This window comes from Tupaia chinensis, unplaced genomic scaffold (assembly GCF_000334495.1).
Source record: "Tupaia chinensis unplaced genomic scaffold, TupChi_1.0 Scaffold000146_1, whole genome shotgun sequence".
Classification (NCBI taxonomy): Eukaryota; Metazoa; Chordata; class Mammalia; order Scandentia; family Tupaiidae; genus Tupaia; species Tupaia belangeri.
This window is the reverse complement of record NW_006159616.1, coordinates 14,812,033-14,820,126: the sequence shown is the minus strand read 5'-3', so window position 1 is coordinate 14,820,126 and position 8,094 is coordinate 14,812,033. Positions and strand designations below refer to the sequence as shown.

The 8,094-nt window shown below is 48.5% G+C and overlaps 1 pseudogene; it reads left to right on the top strand.

Moving 5' to 3' along the window:
• The first annotated feature begins 2,033 nt into the window (after positions 1–2,033).
• On the top strand, positions 2,034–5,392 carry LOC102479803 (nucleosome assembly protein 1-like 4; annotated as a pseudogene).
• Positions 5,393–8,094: the final 2,702 nt, after the last annotated feature.

Below are 8,094 nucleotides of genomic sequence, written 5' to 3'. Positions count from 1 at the left end.
CTGACTTCTTTCCACACTTATCATTTGACATTTTATCTATTACACTTAACCCATAGTAAGTACTCAACGCATATTTGCGAAATAATAAAACTTTCTGGGCCAGCAGGTGGCATGATGATTGGGGTGCTGGATTCCCACATGGCTGACCATGGTTCAAGTCCCAGACCTGGCGGCTTGCTTTCTTACTCTCACTCTCTCTGGAGAGTGCATGTGCCCTATAGCAAATTAAAATAATAATAAGTAAATAATTCTAAAAAGAAAAGAAAATGGAACTTCGCAATCATCGACTGACATTGTTTTTTGTTATTTGATGTTTCAACAAATCCTGCGTTGAGAGTTGACTTTCAGTAGATCACAGTGAGGGAGTTGCTCTGCTCTGGCCAAAACCCCGACCCAGAAGCAGGTCGGCAGGGAATGGGTTAACACCAGGTTTCCCCCAAAACCATTTCTGTAACACTTACGGAAACAGAAAATAGTATGGTTTAATTATGTTGTGACTTAAATGACTCTAACTCACACTATTATAATATAAACCACACAGTAGGAATTTGACTGAATTTAGTTTAAAACTAAAAATATACCGGACTGGCCAGTGGTGTGTTGGTTAAGGCAGCTGGATCCCCCATGATGGCTGCGTGATCCGAGTTCTGGACCCTGCTGCCTGAAAAACGTGTGTGTGAGTGCTCAAAATCTGAAAGGAGGGAGAAACGAAGACGGGATTGTGACATGACCACCCCTTCCAGGGGATGTTTTCTCCCGTTCCCTCTGTCTCTCTCTGGTGAGTGTGTGTGCCCTCTGGCAAAAATTTAAAAATTAAAAAAATGTAAAACCAAAACCAAAACCAAAAAGCAAAACGAAAATAATCAAAGAAAAAAAGCCACAAAAAATATCAATTCACGAAAAAATGTAAAAAGCTTCAATTCGGGTAATAACTCTGGTCTCAAGTGTACCTTTTAAACTAACTTACCTTGATTTCCAAAAAAAAAACCAAAAATGACTTTGTTTTCCAAAAGTCATTCTCCCTGGGGCTGCAGAGCACCCATGACCTCCAGCCACCCCGGAACAGCTATGCCAGGGAGAGCAGAGAGAATCGTGTTCTTTAAACATCCTCAAAAATAACTTCACGTGGGAACCAGCAGTTAGCGTAATGGCTATGTTGCTGGACTCCCACATAGTCGACTGCGGTTCATGTCCCGGACCCGGTGGTGGCGTGACCGTCCTCCCTGGGGGATGATTTCTCGCTTTCTGTCTCTATGTCTCTCTCTGTCTCTCTGGCGAACGCACGCACCCTATAGTGAAAACCTCTCCAAAAAAAAACAGCTTCACGTTGCCAATGGGCAGAAAGTCAGCTTACTGGATGGCCCCAGGGCAAAACTGGGTTTACCCAAAAGCAGAAGCTGGGAAGATGCCCTGAGTGGGACCTGGAATTTCAGGGTTCCAGTGATGGCTTCTGTTAGTTCATGGCACTCAGGAAAGATTTTGAGAAGGAAAACATCCCTAAGAAACAGTGCCTTAGCTGTTCCACGGCACCCACAGAGGGTGTTCTTCTCACCAATGCCAGAAATGTTCTGAAAGACCGTCTGTGTTGGTGCCATTTTGAAAAAAAAACTAAAGCGAGGAAGGTTTTGCGGGGACAGTTTAGAGGGCCGAGCAGACCAGGCTGCCCTCCAGTGGCCACTATAAAGACGGCAGGGGGTGCGCCCCGCTGAGTGGGCCATTATAAAGACGGCGGGGGCTGCGCCTAGGAGCATTAAGGATCCAGTCCACCTTCTCAGCTGTTCATATTGGTAAACTGAGGCAGGCACAGAGACCTGCAAGGCTTTGTGGTTAGGCACGAACATACCAAAGACAAAGAGCAAACCAAGCCAACACACCAAAGACCAAGACGAGTGTCCCTGGCCTGTTACATCCCACACACTAAGATGGGGGGTCGCGGGGGCGTTGGTCCTTCCTGCCCCAGGAGCACCTTTCTGAATTTCAAAGCACCTCGTGCCTGGGGGCTAGGTGCCCAGTGTCCTCCCCACCCCAGACTGATGGACAGTGGGCCAGCGATCAGCCAGACGCCCTCTCAGGCCTGGTGGACAGTGTCCGAGTGCCACGACCATGAAGATGGGCCAGGTTTGCACCTGGCACCCCTGAACCCACACCAGCGTATGTTGGGGAGCAGGGGCTAAGCCCTTCTGGGGCAGCTCTGTCCGGAGGGAAGGATGCCATGGCTGGCGAGAAGCAGAGGCGGACTTCCGGCCTCAGGGAGGGCAGTCGTGGGCTGAGGTGCTGGGCCGGTGACCCCCAGGCCAAGCTCTACCTCTTACCTTCAGAAATCCCCACAGGCCTCGGCGGAGCAGGTTCAGGTGTAGTTCTCCTTTCCACAAACACACACCCCTAAGACACAGCTTCGAGAACGAGACAGAGACGTTAAAGAACTTGCCCAAGTGGCAGAGCCAGGGTCCAAAGCCAGGCAGTCTGGCTCCTGAGTCCTTGCCGGAACGAGCAGGCTTGGGGGTAGTGAACTCCTGTCAATGGACGCCTTCAAGGAGAGGCCTGCTAACTCTTGTGGGAGTGCTGACATAATGTTTCCTACCGGACACAAGAGCTTAGGACGACGAAGACCCCTTCTAATGTTGAAGCCCATGCTCTGCTGAAGAGGCAGGGGAGAGTATCTGAAAAAAGGACCCAGTCAGCTGAGGATGCTCTGATGCCAGACATGGGGGATCCCCTAAAAGAAACCTCTACTGACTGGGCTCCAAGAATCCCATGGACACGTCCCCCTGAGCTTCACTGGGGACTCACCAGGCAATTAACTGACATGCAGACTGGTTTTCAGAGGGCCTACCTGGGGGCGCCCTGGATCCACATCTCTCTCAGCGCCTGCTGTGTCCACCCTGGAGGGGGCTGTCCTTCAGAGCCCAGACTTTGCCCACAGTGCAATCACCCAAGACTCTGCCCTACTCCCCCCCAGCCTTTCCTGACCACTAGGAAGTGGATGAGTCTCAGAGAGGCTCGGGATGTAGGGGCCCCACCAGACTAGCTCCGCTGTGCCTCCTGGTCGAGACCCTGCATCTGCAAGTGGGTGCAGAGATGAGATGTCTCTAACGTTCCTCCACTACCGAAGTTCTGTAGCAGTGGGGTTCAGACAAGGGAGCAGAGGTCAAGCTTCGGTTTCTAGAACAGTCCAGTCACTTGTCTAGCTGAGAACAGTCTGAATTGGGAAATAGCCTGAATTATGTCATTAATTACATAAAAAGTTTTCTTCAGTATATTGTATGACAATTAAAATCTTTTTTTTAAACTTTTTTTTAAAGAGGTTTTTTGTTATAGGGCGCGTGTGCTTGCCAGACAGACAGAGAGAGACAGAGAGACAGAAAGCGAGAAATCATCCCCCAGGGAGTATGGCCATGCCGCAATCCCTTCTCCTCCATTCTCCTCTTGGGATCTTGGGCACGCACGCACAGGCGCCCGGTGTGAGTTTAAGCCACTGGGTCCAGGACGTGAACCATGGTCAACTACATGGGAGTCCAGTGACATGGTCATTACGCCAACTGCTGGTCCCAAAACCTTTTTTTTTTTAAATTGCTGAAGGGCGCGTGTGCTTGTCAGAGAGAGGTGGGGGTGGGGTCGGAGTAGAAAATACCCCCATGGGACGGCAGTGTAGACTCTGGTGTGAGCAAAGCCATCCCCGCGGCCGCCACTATCCAGGAAGCTCGAGGAGAGGAAAACATTCAGATGGCAGATAAGTTTTTCAGATGGGGTTCCTTCAGATTCCATGCAGGCTGCCAAAAATGCAAGTAATACAGGAAAACTCACAGATCGGGTGATGCAGAATCCTCAAGTCTTGGCGGCTTTTCAGGAACACTCCACGCATTTCTCACACTCCTTCCAGCTACATCGCGACGTTGCCTGAGGCAGTGAAAAGAAGAATGCATGCTTTGAAACGACTTCAGGAGAGACGTGCCACACAGCTGCTAAGTTCTACAGAGAAGTTCGTGACTTGGAAAGAACGTATGCAGCATTATACCAGCCTCTCTTCCACAGGGGAAGACGATTTGTCACTGGTGATCTGGAGCCAACACATGCAAACTCAGAATGGCACAGCGAAAATGAAGAGGAGGATAAACCGCCTGGAGACATGAAAAACAAAGCAGTCGGAGCAGAAAAAGAAGCAACAACAGCGGAAAAGTCAAATCCCAAGGAACTCCAGAGTTCTGGTTCACCATCTTTAGAAACATAGATATGCTAGGACCAGCAGATGGCGTAATGGCTATATCGTTGGACTCCCATGTAGTTGACCATGGTTCGCATCCTGGACCCGGTGGCTTAAACTCACGCTGGGCACGTATGTATGTGTGCCAAGATCCCGAGAGGAGAATGGAGGAGAAGGGATTGCGGCGTGGCCATCCTCCCTGGGGGGTGATATCTCGCTTTCTGTCTCTCTGTCTCTCCCTGTCTTTCTGGTGAGCGTACGTGCCCTATAGCAAAAACCTCTCCCCTCCAAAAAACAAAAAAGTAGATGTGCTAAGTGAATTAGTCTAGGAATATGAGGAACCAATCTTGAAACAGCCACAGGATAGTAAGTGAAATTTTCAGACCCTGGACAACTTCTGTCTTTTGTATTAAGTCTCACTTTGAACCTGATGACTACTTTACCAATTCAGTCCTGACAAAGACCTCCAAGAAGGAGCCAGATCCCTTTTCCTTTGAAGACCCAGAAATCATTACTGTGATGGGCATGCCATTGACTGGGAGGAAGGAAAAATGATACAGTCAAAACCATCAAGAAAAAGCAGAAGCACACGGGCCGGGGCACTGTGGCGATCCTCACTAAGCAAGTGCCCAGTGAGTCGTTCTTCAACTCCTTCAACCCACTGACAGCATCTGGAGATGGAAGTCACTGGATGAAGATTCCAAATTAACCTTAGCCTCTGCATTTTTATTTTTATTTTTATTTTATTTTAGCTACAGGGTATGTGTGCTTGCTGAAGAGACAGAGACAGACAGGAAGTGAGAAATCACCCCCGGGGGGACAACCACACTATAATTACTTCTCCATTCTTCTCTTGGAATTTTGGGCATGCCCATACACTCACCTGGCGTGAGTTTAAGCCACCGGGTCCGGGACTCGAACCATGGTCAGCTATGAGGGAGTCCAGCAACGTAACCATTATGCCATCTGCTGATCCCAGTCTCTGCTTTTGAGATTGGACACTTCTTCCGTGAGCGGATTGTCCTGTGGGCTGTGCTCTACTTCACTGGGGAGGCCATAGAGGATGGTGGCCATTTTGAAGAAGGCGAGGAAGGAGAAGAGGAGGAATAAAAAGGTGATGAGGAAGGAGATGAGGATGATGCTGAAATTAACCCTAAAGAAGAGCCCAGCCAGTCAGCGGAATGCAAATAGCACTAAGAAGTGAGGGGCCCTGTGGAGTGCTGGCTGCCTCGAACACAGCTGTCCAAACTCCAGACCTGCAGGCAGGGCCTTGGGCCTCGTTGCAGCACAATCCTATTGCCTGCTTATGACAGCTAACTCATTTTCAAGTGCTTGGTTTTCACTTTCACTTTTTCCTTATTATTTTTGCTTAACTTGTACAGTGGTAACTGAAATGCATTTCAGAAATAGGCGGTTTAGTTCCAGCCCCCTCTGTGGTCCCCTCTGGATTTGCCCAGGCCCTGCCCTTTGGGAGGGTCCCATAGACCCTGTCAGGATCAGGGTGAGGGGTTACTCGGTAAAAGGGCAGAGGTCTAGTGATATGGTTCCGGGACGTCTAGAATCTATCCTACCACTCCTGCAATTGGACTGGATTCTTCTCTTTTCTTTGAAGAAACCCACACTCTGTTTCCAGCGTCTCAACCTGCTGGGTGTGAAAGCTGCTTCAATTATTGTATTCTCATCTCAGAAGAGCCATGTCTGTAGATTAAGGTCATGTTTTCCTTAGAATGTTATTTTGTCTTGCATTTTATTTTTCTAGGGGTTAAGGTGGGGTGGGGGTTGTGGCACACATCGACTGAGGTGAGAGCTTTGGTGGTTCACCCCTGTATTTATTTATTCATTCACGCTTGTGAGGGCATTGAACTTGGGCTGTCACTCATCCCTACAGACCTAGCTGGGCCGAGGCCTGTGTAGAAGAAACCGTGTTGCTCCCTGCTGTCCCAGCTGAGGCAGGAGCTTGTTCTCATGACAGACAGACCACATGTTGCCGTTGGAGGGTGCAGGTTATCTCCAGGGAGCCAGAGTCAGCACCTTTCTGAGCAGATCGGCCTGCCAGAGGAGGCTTTTTTTTTTGAAAAGGTTTTTGCTATAGGGCGCGTGCGCTCGCCAGACAGAGAGAGAGAGAGACATAGAGACAGAAAGTGAGAAATCACCCCCCAGGGGGACTGGCCACACCGCAATCCCTTCTCCTCCATTCTCCTCTCGGGATCTTGGACATGCATGCCCATGCGCCCAGCGTGAGTTTTAAGCCACCAGGTCTGAGACTTGAACTGTGGTCGACTGTGGGAGTCCAGAGACATAGCCATTACGCTAACTGGTGGTCCTGAGAAGGCTTTTTAAAAAGTTCAGTGTGTGAGCGTCAGGTCCTGCTTCTCGGTAACTCCCATTTTTGATTCCCACCGTTCTTCCTGTCTTATAAGCCCTGGGTTTGGTGTATCCAGTTGTCAGCTGGCGTGCAGGATTTCCAAGTGTATGCTAGCTGTGGACTCCTGTGTCTACACTGTGACCAGGTGTGTAGAGGGTGCTCAGCCTTACCCTTTAACACATTTGTAACTGAATATGTTGTTTTCAATTTTTATAGAATAGTTAGAATATTCTTTCAAAGTTGTGAAACATGAAAAAAGAAAATACACCACAATGGGGAATGGTCACCCTGCAATCCCTTCACCATTTTCTCATCCCATTGGGATTTGGGGCATGCAGGCATATACGCCTGGCATGTTTTTCAAGCTGCCAGGGCAGGGATTTGAACTTCAGTTGGTGATGTGGGATACGATTCCCTTAACTGCCAGGCTACAGAGCCAGCCTGACAATTTAAATCTTAATCAGTTTAGTATAGAGAAGAGTAGGCCCTGTAGATCCTGCATTAATAATTAGAACATAATTCATTTTCAACCAGCAATATGTTTTGTTATGCATGAAGTCTGAGTTGGTATGGATTTCTATTTAGGTAGTTTTTGTTAGAGGGCTTTCCACTCTCTCCTACAAAACACCCAACTTGGCACATCAAGTCCAACTGTAACTGTGGGCGTGACCAGATGGAATGCCCGGTGCCTCACCCTACGCCTTCTGGGAACCTTGACCTGTGCATCTTTCCGTATCTGCAGAGTCAGGCCTTTGCAGCACCTGGGCTTAGGCAGGAAGATTAGTGTGATCGTATGAGCCAAGTAAAGTACAAAGACCTAGCTCTCACTTCCAAACGAAACATGAGGTAGCGGCATGGCTCGTGGGGTGACTCAGTCTGACCCTAAACCTGTTGAGGCTGCAGCTGCTGGAACTTGGAGCCATGGTCACCTGACCCCTGAACAAAGTCCGATCAACCAGCATTTATTGAACACCGGCTAAACGTGCTTCTAGGGCACCCCTCCAAGAGCAGTCAAGAACTCTGACCTCGGAGACTGCGGCCTGGGTGTGGTGGGTGAGGGGAGGGAATGCCATTCCCATGCAACTGCCTCGGAAAGAAATCCCAGAGACATTCAGGGAATGGCACTGAGGTCAGGATGTCTATAGTGAAGTGAGGACTCGATTTCAGATCCCCTGATTTTCAGGATTACATCATCTCCCCACCATGTGCACCACTGCCTAGAAATGGTATGGTTTGTTAAGTAAATCTTAAAATATTTTTTATCGATCGTTTCTTCTCTTACTCAAAATGTATAATTTGATATCCTGACATATGTATACACACTGGGAATTATCACCACAATGAAGATAATGAACATTTCCATCACCTCCAAAAGTTCCCCCAGGAATCGCTGATCTGTTTTCTGCCATGGCAGATTAGTTGGCATTCTCTATACTTTTATATAACTGAAATAATACAACACGTCCTTTTTTCCCCTTTTTGTTTTGACGTATTTCACTTAGCACAATTACTTTGCGTTTCATCAGTA